This window comes from Coturnix japonica, chromosome 2 (genome assembly GCF_001577835.2).
Source record: "Coturnix japonica isolate 7356 chromosome 2, Coturnix japonica 2.1, whole genome shotgun sequence".
Classification (NCBI taxonomy): Eukaryota; Metazoa; Chordata; class Aves; order Galliformes; family Phasianidae; genus Coturnix; species Coturnix japonica.
The window spans coordinates 76,068,061-76,087,707 of record NC_029517.1 but is presented as its reverse complement, the minus strand read 5'-3'; the positions used below and the strand labels follow the sequence as shown (position 1 = coordinate 76,087,707).

Genomic DNA, 19,647 nt, shown 5'->3' with positions numbered 1-19,647 from the left:
ATAATTCTAGCCATAAGCATCCTTGTAATTCTGCTAGGTTATTGTTACATATAGCTGTGTGAATCCCTCTCTTGCCTAATTATTTGTCTGTCCCTTTTTGGTATGAACAGAAAGAGATAATGCTGACAATGCAACATTAACTTATTCTATACTGACAGCTTCTAAGATTTGAAAAGTCTTTAGTGCATCTGATGAGACTTCCTTAAGAGCAACCAACAGGCCTATTTTTTAACCAAAGCTACAAAATTACTGAGTGATTTGATAGTGTTTGTTCATAAACCTGGAAGGTAATTTGAGTTCTCCTAGCTCAGAGTGAGTGGGTTCTCATTTGTTGTACCATTATGTAACTTGAGAGTTCAAGCTGCTAAGCAGAAATTGCTTGGTCTGCCAGGCCCTACAACAGTGAGCCCTACAGCCAGGGAAACAGGAGGAGATTCCTTAACTAAGCATGTCTTTGTTTGCCCTAAAACACCTCTTTTAACAAAACTTTTTCCTGATTTCTGGCTGCCTTCAATCACTGAGCATTTACTGTGTACTTAGATATCTCCTGAAAGTCCTGTGTTATATCCCGCAGCTCACTGCAAATGTCTCAGGCAGCACAGCGTATCTAAAATGGCACTGAATGCCTTATACATCTGAATCCCATCCCTTAATACTCTTTAGTAAAATAAAGTTTCTCTCACTGGACACTTTCTAAATTGGATAAATACAGGATTCCACTGTAACTTCAAATGATTCATGGTATGAAGCTGCCTCTGGTACTCAGATTCCATTTCCCCCAGGGTGAATAAGACCCTTTTTATAGCATCAGTGTCACTGGATCACAAATGCTTTGAATCCCGAACACTTCTTTGACTATCCTGTATTATTTTCAATGTTATCAGAGTGAATTGGTGCAATTAGAACATAAGCCCTTCTGGCTAGGGAGATTGGCTTCTGCCTATCAGTTGCTAAATTCTGTACAGTGTATGTCAGAGACCAAAACTGCAGCTGACACACAGTGATGAGGAATACTCTGTGCTTGCCCCTGGAAAGTGAGGATTTTCATGTCTGTCTGTCACTTGGCTAGGGGGTGGCTATTGCCAGGGGAAATCGACAGCGGTAACAAGCAGTGAGATATGATGTGGTCATTGTGCAAATAACACCTTCATAGCACTCCTGTAGGGTTTTTTCCATATGGCTTGCTTCAAGTGCTTAACAGCAGCAAGTAAATGTATGGACTGCTGTTTAATTGCAGGTAAACTAAACAGATAGATTTATGGGGTGGAAAAATAAGAGAAAGAGCAAAGTAGCAAAGCCTAAAAAAACCTGGAGGAAAACTGAGAGTGGAAAGTCAATGGAGGAGACTGATGCAGCTCTGGAGAAAGAATAATTTGTTGTGATTTCTTACCAAGCCAATCCAGCAAAACTATACAAAATTACATTAAGAAGGAGAAAATTAGTAGGCAAGTGTTAAGCAACGAGAATATGACATCTCTGTTCTTGTTAAAGTGATTGTTACCCATTTAAATAACAACCAGCACGCTCTTGTCTGCTACGGGAACCCAGGCATGCAACCTTTTAAAGTTCTTACTTCACATAAAATGGTCGATGAATAGCAGCAAATGAATTGTACAGTATGTATGGATGTTTATGAGAGCTTTCAAAAACCCTTCTAGGGTCTTCTGAGTTCCCTTACAGTTTATCTGCTACCAAAATTCTTTGCTTAGGTGATAGAAACAGCTTGTTAAATCAAATGCAGCTTTGTCAAGATGTGACAGAGTATAATGAAGTTAATAGTGATTTGGATTAAGGAAATTTTGATACTGATATTTTTGCTCTGACTGCTGGCATATATTGAATGACTGGATAATTCCTTTGCAATGAATAATGGATCATTTTGTCTAGCATACTGTAACATTATGCAAATAGATTGAGTGTGGCAGAAATACAAACTTTGCTATTCCTTCTTGTTACATTGGGCCTGTGCTGAAATGGAAAACATTAAATTCAGAGAAGAGAGAATAGATAGCTCTGGGATACAGATTTTTTAACAGCTTTGCCACTAAGAGCATATACAGAAGTTGTATGACCTGTTGGATTTTCTACATTTAGTCAGAACAGCACAGTGTTCAAGTTTTGCTTGCCCTTTGTTGTTTAAGTAGAATTAATCTCATCTTTGGCATCAATGTGCAAAGTTGGTTCAGATGACCTGCAAGCATCATGAAAGCTACGCGAGTCTAATGGCTCCTAACGCACTCTGAACATACCATTAATTCTGCTATGGCTCAGTTAATATCTCTGCAGAACTTACTTTGTAGTGCTTACCAGCATAATTACTGAAAAGTGTTTTCATATTCTCAACTGAAAACACACAGCGGCAATATGGAGGATTGTTGAATTGTACAAAAACTTTGGGAGAAGGGAATGTATTGATTTATCTGTGTTGCCCGGGGAAATATGATTTTGCACAATTTCAAAAGATCCATCCATAAATGAATAGAAGGAAATAAAGATTGTCCTCAAAAAGCCTGCAGATGAAAGCTGTAATTCAGAAGCTCTGAAGAATGTCAGTAGTGAGTATACTGTGAAAGTGCAAAAACTTTCAGGCCTCTTCCCTCCTATTCACAGTGTGGGATCTCAAGCTCAGTGGAAGCTATTCCCCACAGAAAGGGAGAAGAATGGATCCAACCACTAACTTGGATAATTAGATCCTTCCCTACACTGTTTTATTGACTTACACATTTGACTGACCACATAAGTAAATTTTGCCAAATATGAAAAAGTGGCTTCGCCTGTGAATTTGGTGGTAAGCTAAACTGTGCTGACTTTGAGCTAAAAGCAGCATATACTTTTTCCTACGCCCACCACTGCAAAATTATGAAGGCCTTCCACAGAAGTACTTTAGTGTAAGGCACACAGCACTCGACCACCCCAGTCAAGGTGCATGGCATAATGAGCACAGGTATGCTAATATGTATGTGACCTTCAGTCTGTGCTAAGAATGGCAGTGGTAGCTGAGCAGAAGACTTAGCAGCTGGAAGAAATATAACTATGGGGAATGAGGAACAAGAAAAAGAGCAAGAAGATGGGAGCCAGGAAATTTTCTGATGACCACTTTCTGATGCAAAGCATATGCAAAGCATATGCATAGAAGAGGTAGGTAGAATTCATCATTCTCTGGTTTGTCCTCAAGCATCTCAGTAAGAACTCGGTTTTATATTCACAAATGTAAGAGATGTGAATCTTGTACTGGAAAGGATGGAGATAAATGCAGATAGATGTTTCTGCTCTTAAAATACAATAACTATGCAGAGTTACCCATCCTCATGCTGACAGTTACACTCCAAGGAGTGGGAAGTACTGCTGGGACTTGCTGGGTGGTTGGAGATTGAAGTTCTTGTTAAGAGACAAGTTTTTGAGAAAGGCTATGTGAACTACGCAGTAAACTTTGTTCCTGAAATAGTACTTAACTTGGTGCTGCCCATTGCATTGGAGGTACTCCCACTGCCCTGGGTATTACGAGTGTCTCTTCCACTGGGAAGGGGTCTGGGGGCCAGGCAAGGGCTATTCATCCAAAGGGTCATTAGTTGTTCCCAAAGGCACCATCTCTCTGGAGGTGCTATCTGAGAGATCCTTCAAGGGGTTTATTCCTTTCAGACACTATTACCCACAAGATCATAGAATCATTAAAGTTGGAAAGACCACTAAGATCATTTAGTCCAACCATCAACAGGTGCCTATGACAACTCTTGATTATATCACTCAGTGTGACATCCACCGTCTTCTTAAAAACCACCAGGGATGGTGACTACACCATCTCCCAGGGCAGCCTTTTCCAATGCCACACCACTCTTTCTGAGAATAAATTTCTCTTCTGAGAAGAAACCATCTTTCAGGTAGTTGTAGAGAATGATAAGGTCTCCCCTGAGCCTGCTCTTTTCTAAACTGAACAATCCCACTTCCCTCAACTGCTTTGTTGCCCTACTGTGGACACACTCTGAGGAATCTATGTCTTTCCTGTAGTAAGGGGCCTAAAACTGAACACAGTACTCAAGGTGTGGATGCCTATAACCTCACTCTTTAGCACACCTCTGCCCCTTAAGGACATGACTAAGTCCTCACCAGGTTTGTGTACTATGAGTTCATAGTACTTTTAGTAGCTTAGAATCCTAGCTTCAGTCTGGCTGAAGGAACTCTGTGGCTGCTTCTGAGTGCACACCAGCTTTATGCTCCCAACTCCTGTAATCATCTCTTTTCTCTTTTGAGATCAACACAGCCTACAACTAAACATTGCTGCAAGCAGTTATTAAAATAGGTCTGACATAGAGAGCAGCACAAGTTACAGTAGATTATATTTTCCGTATTTATTGTGGGTTACTGCAGATGCACTAGCTTTCCGCTCTTAGTACAAAATGCATACATGTGTTTTGCTTGCAACACCTTTTTTCTTTTGCTTGCCTTAAAGTGACTGATTTTTGTGTTTCAAAGTAGTGTAAACAAACGCAGTGCCTGAGACCTTTTGCAGTACTTATGAAACCCCTCCCAAGTCCATCTGTCCTTTGCAGTAGTTCCAAGCCACAAAAAGGGGTGTGTATTAAAAAAAAGGGTGTGAGCTTGTGTACAGATAAAACTATATATATATAGCTTAATAATGTTCGAGCTTGTGTTCTACCCATGAAATTTTCCTGGAAAATCCTCATTCTAAACTTTCTTAAACTTTTCCCTAAAAAATTAAAAATGAGGCTTCACGTGTAGTTGCAGTTTTGTTATCTGAAGTGGATACCTTGAGCAAATGCAGTCCTTCTTGAAATAAATTAATTTGTGGGAAGGAAAGGACTGAAACAAGGACTGAAAATTGGGCAACGCCTCCTTTTTCTTTTGCGGTAAATCATTATGTCAGAAAATCAGAATAACAAAGATTCCTTCTTATCCCCTCAGCTTTCCCCTCCTCCCCTTCCAAGTGTCCCCCCTAAATATGCCACCTACAAAGGTTTTTAGGCATGTATAATTTAACAAATGAGAAAATTTATCTTTACAGTGTGACATACTTGTTTGGAAAACAGGGAAAACTTATTACTTTGATACTTCCTGGTTACATTCTAAAATTCATAATTTCAGTAGCAAAGTCTCCGTATTTCAAATATTTGAATCAGAGAGTTGCAGCTGTGATTAAATGTTTATGGAAAATGTGGTCCTTTTCCCTGCTGAAATTTTAATGCTGATGAAAAAATCTACCACTTTTTTCAGCAGATCTAGTGCCATTTTATTTAAAAATGACAGTATCATCATACCAGACCCCTGTTAATGCCCTGTGTTTCTACAACTAGTGATATTATGGGGATGGGATTTGTTATTACTCTGGATGAGACAGCACTCCTAAGTACATTTGTCCATAACTAACTTGAATAGTGTACTTGTTTGATGCTACGAGTGCTTCTCCAAAAGAAAAGCCTCCTATTTTATTATGTTGACAGGTAACATCAGAAGCAGATGTTGGTAATATGGCAGTATAAGTAAGTTGAAACTTCCTACTAATATGCCATTACATTTTGTTTCTGTGTGACAGATGTCAGCAGAGGGGCGGTCTGACAAAATCGCATTTGACATGGAAGTCCATATGAAGCAATGAGGTGTCACTGAATTCCTCCATGCTGAAAAAAATGGCACCTACTGCATTCATCAACACTTGCAAAATATTTATGGAGACCAAAGAGTGGATGTGAGCACGGTGAGATGGTGGGTGGTTTGTTTCAGCAGCGATGCCAGTGACATGAAAGACAATCCATGTTCCAGACAGCCATGAATATTTTTACAGGCGAGGCATGCGGGCTCTTGTTCATCACTGGCAAAAGACCATAGCTAATGGTGGTGATCGTTTTGAAAAACAGTGTTTTGTAGCTGAGAATGTGCTGTATCAAATGATATTAATGTGTTCTTTGTATCTGTTGTAGTTAACATAGAATTAAATAGGAGGCATTACTTCTGGAAGCATCTGCATATAATACTGGTTCTTTCCAGTACCACCTATGAAGTGACATTTCAGTACTTATATATGAATTAATTAGCAGTTTGTTCTTCCTGTCTGTTCAAAGATGTGATGTGTAAGGTTGTCTGAGAATTAGTTATTGATAAGAATTTAGAACAACTTAATTGTCATACTGTAATAAGTCTATGGGGAGTTTTGTGAAATTTCATTATGTCTGAAGAACATTCTAGGTAGGAGATGCAGTCATGTTTCCCTCAAAATAAATGACAGAAATGCAAATAACAACATTAGGAATTTTTTTTCAACAAGCCTTTACAGTACTTTCTCTGTTCTGCAAATTTCTTGTTAAGGTGATTTGAATGATACTTCTAGTTTCACTTTTTATCACATAGTGCTATCATTGAATGAAGCCTGGAAATGTAGTGGGAATGTAACAAGAATTATATAAATAAGTAAAGAGATGAACAGCAGAAAAATGTTAAGATCACTTTAAAGCCTCCAAACTGAAAAAAAAGTCCGCATTCAGTTTGATTTCTAAGGTGAGATATTCATCTGTTCTTAATTTATCCACACTAATACAACCTTCTCTATTCAGCTCATCATATCCTGATGAATATTACATGAATAAATATTGCTACATATATACACTGTGAATACAAAAGTAGTTTATAATTCCCCAGAAAGGTTATATTAATAGTACAGTGTTAACCTCCATGGTTTGAGTCATAATTAATTGTTACTGTACACTTGTGAAACTCGAGAGAATGAAGACGAGAGGAGGCAGAAAATGGGGGGGGTGGGGAAGAAAAAAAAAAAAAGAGGTAGTTGCATTAGAAGAATAAGTTCCTCCTAGTCTGAGCAGGAAGCTGATAATACTTGCTAATGTAGTCATTCATTAAAATAGTCTTTCAGATGATTCAGTTAGATTTTTCATTGTGCTCTAGCTATTAACAGAAGCCACCTGAATTTCTGGATGAGAGTCCACTCTGTGGCGAGATAAAACATCCAGAAGCCTCTGTAATGGCGTAAGTTTACCATTGATAGGTTTCAACCCTCATATTCCCTTTTCATTTTTACAATATATTTACTGCTAGGGAGGGGTTAAGGAGTAGGTGGGTTTGACATATTACCCATTTGTTGCTTTACAACCTATTAAACAGAAATATGTGATTTAGTTTAAAAAAACAAAAAAAAAAAAACAAACAAAAAACAACATAATCTCATCCATAACATTAAGTTGCATGATGCACACCACATTAACCTTCATGTGCTTTCTCCAAAGAGCCTGCATAGAAACATGGGCACAGGAGGTCAGTAACAGGACCAGGAGTGAAATTTGAATCTGCAAAATACCACTCAGAGTCCCTGTATTCCTCCATCACTGTGCAAACTTACTCTGTGGGCAATAAAACCGAGGGGGAGCTCTGGCAGCAAAGCAAAGGGAATTCTCTTCTGAGTGTGTATCTGCATGGACTGGGCAGAGGAAAAATCTGGTGAACAGTGGAAAGCACCAGTGAATAAACACTAATATAATACTTGCTCTGAACTCTTCTGAACCCTGACAGTGGCAATTAATTCCCAAAGAATACCTATTTGTTATTCCACCCACTGCTGTGCTATAGTCGACACTGAAAACATATTAGGAAAGTGTATGTAATGTTCAAGGCATCTTCAGAAGTAGGAAAATCCAGACTGGGTTGCTCAACCACCTTTTCTACCAAAACACCAGCTGGAGAGGAGCTTCTATTTATTTGGAACTCAGTGTACTAGTATGAGCTTGAACAGATGAAGACTACAGAGAGCCAAATTGCCCTTTCACACCACCTTTACACTTGTATAACATCACCAGCTTCCACACCATGACATGACAGATGAGTGGGTCTGTATTTCTGCACATAGGGAAATAAAAACTTTTCCACTGTTATGTGGGAATTGCTGTGGGCAGGGGAAAAAAGAGGAAACACAATGTACAAAGAGTCTGGAAGCAAGCAAGCATCAGGAGAGGAGGCTTGTAAGGGGGAAAGCTCCTATGTCAAGAGATCTCAATGCTTGGTGTGCTTTTCTTACGTACTGTCATGTCTCCAGTAAGCAACAAATATGTATTCGTAGTTGGTGATTTACCATTCCTGTCCAGTTTAGGATGCGTGAATATAAAAGCACATACTGTAAGTAATTTGCTCACAATGCTGCAAAAGTTTTGGCATTCACTTCAGAATTAACAGAGATACTTGAAACTCATTTTGGGTTGGTGGGCTTGTTTTTGTTTTTGTTTTGTGTGCGTATGTGTGTGTGTGTGTGGATGTCACTCATGCTTATCTTTCAGTGTTGTAAAGTGATTTTTGCAAGAATTTTCATGGTGTCTACACAGATTCATTGAAAAGTAATGCTTTCCACTTATTTCCACAAAATTTTCCACTAAACAGCAAGAGATACAAAGAGAACAACAAAACTATTTGATAGAGGAAATTCTTAACTACTAAGCATTGTTTTTCAGGATAGTCAGTGGGTGCAGTCTCTTGTACAAGGTGGGATTCAGTTATACCCCTTTGCTTCATATGAGCTCGCATGTCAGTCACCATCTGATCAGACTGCCCCTCAGCTGCCATCTTTCACATGGCAACAAAATGCAATGGGATACTGGCAAGAAGGCACAACCCCTACTGCCATACCACCATGATCCACCTCTGATGTCACAAGTGAACATAACAAAATAGGAGGCACTGCTTTCAGTAGCCCTTGTACTTATGAAAATAGGAAATGAGGAATGTATCTTTCATGAACAGTGATACCACCACTTTCACTTTTCCTTTATCCACCTCCAGTGAAAGACTGTCCGGATTGTGCCACTTCACAAGATTCATTTTGCTCTCTAGGAAAATATCAGTTAGAGGATACGTATATTACACCTTAAACTCCTGATAATAAAATTAGCACAGCGTATCAGCCTTTGTATTTTCAGCCAGAAAAGCACACAGCATCAGACCACTTCATTAGTGGAACACAGTTGTGAATTTCTGAAGCATAAATTAAATCTCTCCTTGCTGCCTTTATCTGGCTCTTTAGGCTACAGAGGAAATGTTACTGAACTATTCATTTGCTCTGCAGAGCAAAACTGCTATTTGGAAAATCTCCAGCAGATGCAGAATCAGGCTCCTGGGGGTGGCTCTGAAGTTCTTGCTGCTCTTCTTGAAGTAATGCAGTGGCAGAGCGCTGTACCACATGTAGGCATGGCTGGGTTTACCTCTGTGCAAATCCTTAGAGTTCCCCAGGGAAGAAGTCCTCTCTCCTCTAAGACTGCTAAGAATGAAAGCCTTAGTTCAGTCAAGGTTGTTAAATCCCAGCCCCACCAATGGAAAGCTAATAATAAATAAATATTAATCCGTCTGTAATTTAGAATATAATCCTAGTGCTATACCCTTGACAGCATTATTCAGTGCACTAAGTTGATTTACATAGAGACAGTATAGACAGCTCCTTGAATACCCCATTCAGGGCTTAGATTTGCTGGGAACTCATGTGTCCCGGTGGCGCAGTGATAGGAATGCTGCCTTGCAACACTGGGGCCCGGAGTTCGAATCCCCCCTGTGGCACAAGTGGTAGAAGTGCCGCTCTGCTACACAGAGGCTCTAATCCCAGGGGTTGGACTTGATAATCTCTAAGGTCCCTTCCAACTCGCACAAGACTATGATACTATGATTATGGCCCCATATATGTCAAGAGAAAGGCGATATTATACATTGATCTACAGGGAAGCATGTCTTATCAAACAGACAATAGAACATCATGCATTTCAGTTTGTAAAACTGGCATTTTTACTAAAAGAAGTCAATTTAATTTAGAGCTTTAGCAGAGGACATAGGCAAATATTTTCCAATTCATTAGGCCACAGGCCCAAAGCATAGAAATAAATTCTTCTGATGAGTCCTGTCACCATGTTGTAATTCCAACACTGCCATTTTTTGAAATGAAGCAGACCTATGCCCCCCTTTGCTCTACCAATGCAATCCCAAATGCTTCCCAGGAGAGTTTCCCAGGGCTGTCTGCAAGGCTGCACCACGGTGGGAACAATGTCACATGGGAGAATGTAAGGGGTGCTGTGCCCTGAGTATCCAGTGAGAATTATGAGCTATTGAATCAGGAAAACAAGCTATTTTCAGTTCATGCTCTCTCCCTGGTTTTCTTTTCGATGCCCACTCAGATAAACAAAACAGTTTTGCTTTTATAGCTCTGGAACAAGAGCAAGGTTTGAAAATCTGAATATGAAATGTAAGTATAAAAAAAATAATAATAATAGAAAATCACAAAATAAGTACTGCAGCTTCTGACTTTAGGAGGGAGGAGTTCTATCATGTGCTGCCTATTGGAGGGGTTTCCCTTCCTCATTGTGCCAACTGGCAAGCCTCTTACTGAAACTTCAGTGTCAGTTTTCAATATTACTACCAAAAATCAGTTGGCTGTGGTAATCCTTTTGTTTAGATAATTACAATCCACTGTAGAACGAAAGATTTACATCATCTGCAAAAGTGTGCCAGTTTGTAATAAGTGCACGGAGTTTGATTTTTTGCTGCTGTTGATGACATTTTGCTTTCAGCCATTCATAGCTATAAAGGAACAAAATCTCATCATGAAGCTTACCTGGGGACTGCATTCAAGTTAGACATTTAGAACCAAATACTGCTAAGCTCTAGCACTGTTGCTAATTATAGCTGAGTGTTATCTCATCTGTACTGTGAACTGGTCACAGGGGTGGGTGCATACTTTCTGCATTTTTCCTCTGTTTTCATGTGCATCCTCTGTTTTCCTCTGTTTTCATAATGCATCAACAATGCATTATGAATTTGAGAACACTTTGTTTAAGCATAAATTGTGCAATAAACGGCTCGCTTAAGAGGGTGGAGCGCACAGCTTAAACCACAAAGATTAAGAATTTTTTTTGAGGTTTTTTTAGGTCTGACTAATAATTACACAATGAATAGTGGCTTTGTTTCAGTCTCTCATAGATACAGTGATGCAGGCAGGTGTCTGGTAAAGTCAGAATTCTTGTTCATTATTTCTTCCCAGATATTAGATCGAAAGGGAAACCCATGTGATACAAAACTGTACACAGTAATCTTCCCTTCTGCTGTCCGGCTGCGTTGGCCTCACTGTCATTTCAGTCATTTCTAGTAACAGTGTAGAAATGGTCATCATTTCATTTCAACGAAGCACTTAAATAAAGTGGAAATAAGAACTGTTTGTGCAACAGTGTCCTGGGGAGTGAATTTGGAATTCATCTCCTTCCAATAAACAAGTACTGAGTCCATAAAAAATGAAGCCATATACACACTTTTTTTTTGCAGTAGATATCCAGGCTGTATGAAATAATACAGTTATTATCCTCATGACTACTTTAATTTCTCTTCTGACAATGCTGATCCAAGTATAAGCACTACTCCACTAGATCCTTCAATTGAAAATACAGTAAATCAGAATGCTTTGGCTAGACCCAAGTAGATTAGTTACTGAACTCCATATTAGTCATTCTAGTGTTCTTACTAGTTGCTTACTGATATAGAAACAATTCCCTATGACAGTCCCCTGGTTAGCAGGATTCTTGTTTGCATACCTAACTCTCTTTGTCTATATTCTCATTACAACCAGTGAAAGTGTGCAAATGCTTGAAGCTTTGCACTTTGAATGCTGTTTCAGATCTCTACACTTCAAACCAATGTAGTATTTTCACTGATGATAGTAAGAAGTAGATGAGAATTCTAAGTATGGCAATAAGTATATTCTTCCAGGCAGTAATATGTTGGGGGATCCAAATTTGCCTTTAATGTGTGTAACCTGAATATGCCTATATTTTTGTTCAACTCTTTTGCAAACTATGTTAGCTGTGCTAATACAGTTTTTGTGGAAACATTTTCAAGGAAGGAGATCTATTTTAATTGTTCTCTTTTAGAGCAGCAAATAGGTACTTACATCTTGGAGCAAGGAATGTCTGGTTTGGGTTGGTTATATTTTTCTGTCCTTTGGTCAACATGCAACCGCAAATATGCATATGTATTATGTAGAGTCGTTAGGGTTTACTTGGTAGAAAGCTTGGTTATTTATTCAGTTTTGCCACAAAATACAATTCCTGTCTTTCATAGGAATGTCCACATTTCTTCTGTGCTGATCTGGTTAAAAAGGCACATGATTTCCTGCAAATTATGCATTTTGGTGGTTTTTTTTCTTTCATCTTTCTTTGATAATTTGTCAGAGAAACTTTCCATGTTCTAATTTTAAATACTCCTTGGGATAAACGAATAGGATGTGAAAAGGAAGTTTGTCTTATTCAGTAGCCACAAATAAACATAATTGGAAGTTTGTGGAAGGACATCTTGTTGGTCTGAGTCTGGATGCAGAATTGTAGTTGTTAATGTGTTGGCGTCTCCTACAGTATAAAGAATGGAGCAGGTGATGTAGCTAATTGCCTTAGCGTTTATCGTGTCTTGCATGAGGTTGTTGGTTTGTTGTTGTTTTTTATATCAAGACAGGATCATTATTAGTTTGGCAAGAGGGATTTGTGGGAAGAGTAGCCTATAAGGAATGCCACTGTAATAAGCACAACTCAAAATCTAAAGATAAGCAGAAGAGAGAGCTTACAATGGCAAAACACGCTATTTGTTTCAGATTAAACTCCTGAACTCGTAGTTTGCAGAGTTGAGAGCAGTCATTACTGTCTGTCTGGGATCTGCTTGTGTCACTGAAATCTTGTACCTACAGTTAGTCTGTGTGCAGACAAAACTCTCATAGCCTGTCATCAAATAGACAGCAGAACAGAAATTTTAGGCCACCACAGTTTAGTTGGCTTGATTATATTCACTGAGATGATTTCCCACCACATGATGTGAAATGGTTGATAGATTGATATACTTTTTACTCTCATCTCATTATCACTAGTAAATGAGGAGGTGATTCCCTCATTTTAAGGACTTAATCTTCAAAGATTTTTGCATATTTTGAAGTTGTTTCTCAGCTCTGTTTATCTCTTTGGACAAGCAGTATGGAAGCATCCAACAAAAACTGCTTCTAGAAATCATCTTCAGGATGTTGCAGATGCATCTGGGAATCACCGGGGTCACAAAATACTGGGAGAATCTAACTGTGGAGCTTTCCCCCATACCCAGATACAAATTCATGCACTACCCATCAGCCAAGTACCTGTTTGTTCCAGAGGCAGCACATACTCATTCCACTGTTTCTATTAGGAATGAATTGCTTAAACATTTTCTCTGATTGGTGGCCTATAGTTTCCCATTTTTTAGGGAATTTTTAAACAGTGATTCTAAAGGAGAAAACTGCTTTGTTTGGACCTTTCCTAATAAAATCTGCTCAAAACCTTCATAAGCATCTCCTTCCTTACCCAGAAGTTCTTAAACTAAGCTGTTTCTTATAGTTAGCATTCTTACTCAAACACTGTACAGTTTAGAGCAGTGAACACTCTCAGTTCCAATTATCATAAATCTTGCTTCTCAACTACTTGCTCAATTAGTATTAAAGTTACAGGACCAGTATTTGAATTATCGTACAGTTGGGCTGAATATCTTATCCGCTAAGCTGCTAGATACCCAGAAATACTTAGGAAGTAGGTGTTTAGATCTCTCTGCCCATGTACTTCTTCTCCCACTCTATGGTCACCAACTCACCTTTTCTAGTTTTGTTTTTCATTAATCACTTCTCTTGAAGACCTAAGTTTGAACTCTGCTGTTGATACATGTTCTATTTGTAGCCATCTATTTAACTTTATATTATTTTAATGAAACTCATCTTGCACAGCTACACAAGGAGTCTCCAGCATTTATGAAATTCTGACTTACTGAGGTAATGAACAGTAACAGAGGTGGTAGAAGAATCACAGCCCAAAAGAAAACAACTGGAAATAGGAGTGAAAACATGTAGAGAGCCGAACAGCTGACCATCTCCTCCACTCCATGCCCTGACCTGAGCACTTAGACAAGGAGAAGCAGAGTTAATTCAAAACTGCAGTTGAACAAATAATCTGTGGAAGATAAAAAGCAGCCCTTTGAAGTTATAAAATATAACTTATGTTCTCTTGTTTTCTTTTTCTGGCTCTTGTGGAGACAGTTCTCTCTGTTCATTGGAAATGGCCAGTCTGCATTTTTGGTGTATGAATTACGGGCATGTATATCTTACATAGTTATTTAATGGGAGGTAAAGGTTAACTGAGTAATAGAATGTAATAAAGCTCTCCAGTGACAGTAAACACAATGGTCCATAGGCCCCAGTTAAGAGGAAGAACTGACCTTAAAAACTGTTTTACAGAATTGGCATGAAAGCGTAGTCTAGCAGACTCTGGGCTTTGCTTCACATGGTCAGATGAGGAGAAACAGTGAAGTATCTTGTTATCTCGTGTGAAGATTCTCTAATTCCGTTTAATTCAGAAAAGTGTGATCCTAGTGAACAGAAGTCAGGGAAGATCAATTTGAGATCAAAAACTGTTTCACAAGCCCACCTAAAAATGTTAAAGCTGCCTTTGCCCTCAGAAGGGTATTTTGAGGATTAATGTCCTGTCAGCACTTTGAGAATGTAAAGTGCTAAGTATATATTATTATAACCTTTTCCATTTATTACTTTTATTGATGGTCTCTTGGTTTCCATGACACTATGTTGATTTGCACGGGATTTTCCTGCAGTGTGCATTTCATCTCATGAAGAGTGAAAAAACAAATAGTTCTTTTTAGGCCTTGTGCCTTGTTGGATATCCTCCAGTTACTGGGGGACTTGTTTATGACCCACTATCTCTTTGCCGTGAAAGCCTTACTGCAATACATTATGCAGCTGTTTGTTTTCAACTTTGTTTTCTCAACTGCAGAAGCCTCTGCTGCTACTGAGAGAAGCATGCTGCTCCTGACTGACTCCTCGGAAGTGCCTTTGTAAGAAGCAGGCTTGAACCATGCACCAAACTCCCCACAGATTTACAGTAGGTGTCTTTTCCCGATAACTACTTCAGTCTGTTCAAGGAGAGGGGCTGAATTAAGGCTTGTCAATATCTGGCAATCAGGAAATGTCTTGCTTGTTGAAGTTCAGTCCAGTTTTTTCTGCCTCTTCTGGCACTGACCTCACAGTCAGACCTCCTGGTGGCCAAGCTTTTCTGAGGAAAATTCCGAACTTTATTTCAAAATTTTAGATTTACAGTTTGGCTCAGTAACGTGTCTGTCTAATTCTTAGCCAAGTCTCCAGGCGGCATTTACTTTTGGAGAAGTTTGTCTCCCCAGCTCTTCTTTCCTGCAAGCTTTGGGGATCAAGTTAGTCCAAGAAAAGCCAAAGGCATATGAAACCACGTATGCCTTTTGCTTCCTTCTCTACTGAGAGTCTCAGCAGGGAGGTCAGCCCTGGTCTGTCAACAGTGTTCTGTGCCAACAACCTCAGCCAGGTGGGTTTTCCTTGGCCCCTGTCCCCTCCTAAGAAAAGAACAAAGAGAGATGGAAGCCATGGCTGCAGGACAGGCAGCCCCTCTCACATGGATCGTCACAGCAGGTCATGTCCACATGCTTGAATGGATCACAGCACAGTGCACAGACACCAAAGTACCCTGTCATGTTTTCACACCTCAGACAACGTCTTTTGGGTCTTCATCAGCTGCTCTGCCTTTAAGTGTACCTCTCCCTGGGCCTGCTCTTGCAGGTCCAGTGTGCATGAGGCCAGAACCAGGCAAAATATGTTGCAAGAGGCTTGGAACTGCCATATTTTGTAAGCATTCACATCCCTGGCTGAGTCATATCCCAGAGTGACACCTCGAGAAGAAACACAGACTCACCTTTCTTTCATGAAATGCAGAGGTTTTCATGTCACAAAGAACAGAGAACTAATGTAGCTTGGAAGGATCTCTGGAAAATCTTCTAGTCTGACCTCCTGCTCAAAGCAGGGCTAACATGGGAGCTAGGCGTGATTGCTGAAGGCTGTCTCCAGGTAGCTTTTGAATATTCTCCAAGACAGAGATTCTCTAGACTCTCTGGGCACCTGTTCATCCTTCGCCACCTCACAATGAGAAGGTCTTTTCTTACATCCAGGCCAAATTTCCCTGGCTTGATTTTGCAGCTACTATCACATGTCCTTTTGCTTTGTAGATCTGAGAAGCATCAAACTTCATCTTCTCTATAATCACCCATTATTTAGTATCCAACCCTGTCTCTTACATCCCCTTAGAATACAGTTTATCCTAAAAAGTGCACTGTAGAACATGCAACATAGACTCTTTGTCATTAACCAATTCTCAGTGCTTTCCTAGAGCCTTTTCTCAGTTTAGTTTTGGTTTCGTGTTCAACGTGAAGTGGCAGAGAGGAGAAAAAAGAAATGTGTTGATGATGCAGTCAGCAATGTTTTGTTTACCATCTTCATGCAATAAAACAGAAGAGATCAATATTGAAACAGCAAGCCCGCAAGTATGCTGATTCCTGTAGACACTCTGGTCTCCAGTTCTACCAAAGCAATTCCTTCTTTTAGTGGAAGAAAAAACAATTGTCCAAACTGGAGAAAACAACAACAAAAACAACAAAAATATTCTAGAAGTCTATAATTCCTTCAGCTCTATAGGAAATAACAGTAGGGTTTCTCTGACACACCTGAAAGATGTCTCTGTTATGTGCCTAATTGCTGTTGTTTACCCTTCTGGAACTGTTATTTCATGTTCCTAGGAACTTCTACTCACATTATTGGTCCCAGCTTGCTGCCAGAACTCAATCCTGTAGCATGTCCCCCCCTCCTGTGCTCACTCCATATGCTGGTGATGCTGGGAGGGACAGAAACCCAAACACTGGGATAAAGTGTAGGCAAAAAGAAGCCTTTTTGGCAGAGCTTTTTTGGTATCAGAAGGAGACAGCAGTCAGTAGCAGTAGCTGTTCAAAGTACTATTCATTGTGATCCTCAGGCAGCATCCCATCCACAGAAATCTGTTATCTTGTCAGGACATTCAGAGTGCCTGGCACAGTTCTCATCCCAAGCCAGACAACCACAATCAGTTTATCTTCAAGAGGAACTGCCCTGTTTCTGATGGGGAAAATGTCCTATCTCTGTGTATGCTGTCTGTCACGAGTGAAGATAATCACCAAGACTTATACAAAGGAATTGCATGCTAGCACAGCTTCACGAGCTGGTGATTGGCCTCTTCGGTTAATAAGCTGGCTAACAAGAAGAATCATGCAACATGTCTGCACCTTGTGACCTCAAACATAACTTACTGAATGATGCAAAGTTCAGGAAGTTTCTTGGTCTCTGTTCATAGACAATGTTTTTCATCATTCCTCAGCACAATGCTGAAACTGGAAAGAAACACAGAGACAAAGATGCTGTGTATGCCATGCTGCCTCTGGTGCTGTGACTCTCAGGCCAGATGAAAGAAATAGAACTTAGAGGGCCAAACGGAAAAAAAGAAAACCCATATTACCTTCAGGATCAGACAGACTTAACATTAATTTGTAAACAAAGTAACTTTTTCTCTACTGAATCGTAAAGAAAAATCAAGGAGTAGAAGGAGTTTTTGTTTTTGTTTTTGTGGGTTTTCTTGTTTGTCTGATTTTTAGGTTTTGCTTAGCTAACGTATTGGTGACACCAAACTGCTGGGATGAATTCTACATCAACAAATACAAATTCTGAAACAGGAGCCTTAAATCTCTGTAACATTTCTGTTGCCATGCTCACGAAAAGTAAAATATCTACTACTTACAACATTAAGAGTGGCATCTTTATGGCATTCTTAGCATTCATTAAATCCTGCTCTGTCAGAAAACAGCATTTTGAGTTTCAACCTCTCAACAAATACTACTATATTTCTTGCGCTCTAAGAGCATCTTATCTAACAGGACTGTCATATACTTTTAATTCTGATGCCTTCACAACTTTCATAGTGTTCATACATTAACTACAGATAAATATTTATTGCATTTATTAGAATCCAAATTCAGTGGATTACTAGACTGTAAGTTTTATGTCAGCTATATCTGACACTTAAGATGTGATAGGTAGTCAGCTGTTCATCAGTACCTTTAGTAATTTTAATACCACACAAAGGTCAAGACCACTTTATATTTTCAACATTATTACTCGTTCATATATTTTTCTCCTCAATACATTTTTGTACAATCTATCCTGCTTCAATACCTACTAATAAAAACTCTTCTCATTTCCATCCTAGCGATGTGTGAAAATACAATTGCTAAAATCTGTGCATCCTAGAGCAAAAGTGAATATGATTACTTATCCATGCACATTTTAGCAGTTTCTTTAAAGAAAAAAAGGTTCTCAAAACTTACCTTTAGCTGGAATAAATATATCCTAAATGGAAGTAGACATCGATGTTTAAGGGTTGAATTTTGTTCTGGAGCAGAAGCAGCACTTTGTCCTTTTTCCTTGTGTTGCTGAAGTATGGTTGAAATGATTCATTATCTGAGAAAATATATCTGTTATCCCGACTGTGTGGATGACATCAACTAGGGGAAACTTTGGGAGGAAGGGAATACTCTGTGTCAATGTATGAAAGGTCAAATTTTGTGCCTATGCTTCCAATAGGTTGAAAAGAAACACTGGAAGGAATTTGTACACCATGCTATTTAACTGAAATACATTTCAGTTCAATGACCCAAGACTAGTTTTCCCATATTCTTCTGTAAAAGGGATAAGATCTTACTTAGGTTGCTGTCTCGCTCCAATTTACAGGAGGGAGGCAAGGTTCTTTTGTGTATATACCCGGCGTGAGATTAAGAAGCAACGGTTCAAATGTTGGTCCAACCAGTTTATTAAAGTCCTAGCCGTTTTTAGGGAGATGGGGAAGGGAAGGTAGGCGATAGAAAAAAGTAGGAAATGTAAGCAAGGAGTCTTTGCAGATAGCAAAAGAGATATAGTCACCACCGTGGGTCCAGCGAGGTACACAATAGGTCCGTTGATCTCAGGAACTCGTCTGATCACCGCGGGGGATGGGAGACAGCCAGGGAGCTCCGCAGCAAGCCGGTCCGGGGTTCTTCCGACAGAAGTTTCCCCTCAGGTGAATTCTGCCGTCAAAGGTGTCTTTGGGAGTTTTGTCTCCAAAGTCTCCCAGTTTAGCGAGGGACTTTTAATCCTCCATTTTCTGTGAGGTTGTTTTCTCCCTGTAGTTTGGTGTGAATACTTGGCCCACCCATCAAGATAAGCCAGAAGGGAGTGGTGCCGTTTGTTGCCAGGCACGAACATATCTCGCCTCGCAGTGGCAGCTCCCTTCGAGGCTGCACCCTGAAGGACAGACTGCTTGTCCTGCTTCTAGCTTATCTTTGCAATCATAAGCAGAGGTACTTGTTGGCACAACCACCACACCCACCATTCACCCTCCTAGATATGTTAGCAGTTGCCAGTCAACAGTATTATAATCAGAAAAGGCCTCAGCGAAAGCAAGCTTTGAAGCCAATAAAAAGAAAAAGTTCCGTCTTTCACACCACCCGTAGGCAAAGTTGCTGCAAATGAATGATGCAGCAAATGACCATTACCCCGAACGTGGTGAGGAAAGAAAAAAAAAAAAGTAAGCATAAGGGAAAAGAGGGATGGTGATATGGGGGAAATTAAATGTTAAACAGTTAACAATCACAAAGACAGTGACAATAACCAATAGTATCAAATAAACAAGTAAAACAAATAAATAGGGGTATTTGTGTCAGCTGCTTTCCACTTGG

At 39.6% G+C, this 19,647-nt stretch overlaps 1 long non-coding RNA gene across 1 annotated transcript; it reads right to left on the bottom strand.

Annotated features, from left to right (window-relative positions):
* Nucleotides 1–5,893: 5,893 nt before the first annotated feature.
* On the bottom strand, nt 5,894–18,696 carry LOC107309864. The gene is made up of 3 exons (XR_001553365.1): nt 18,262–18,696; nt 14,257–17,271; nt 5,894–9,265 (listed from the first exon to the last, which is right to left on the bottom strand). It is a non-coding gene; the product is annotated as an uncharacterized LOC107309864 (long non-coding RNA).
* Between the last annotated feature and the right edge of the window lie 951 nt (nt 18,697–19,647).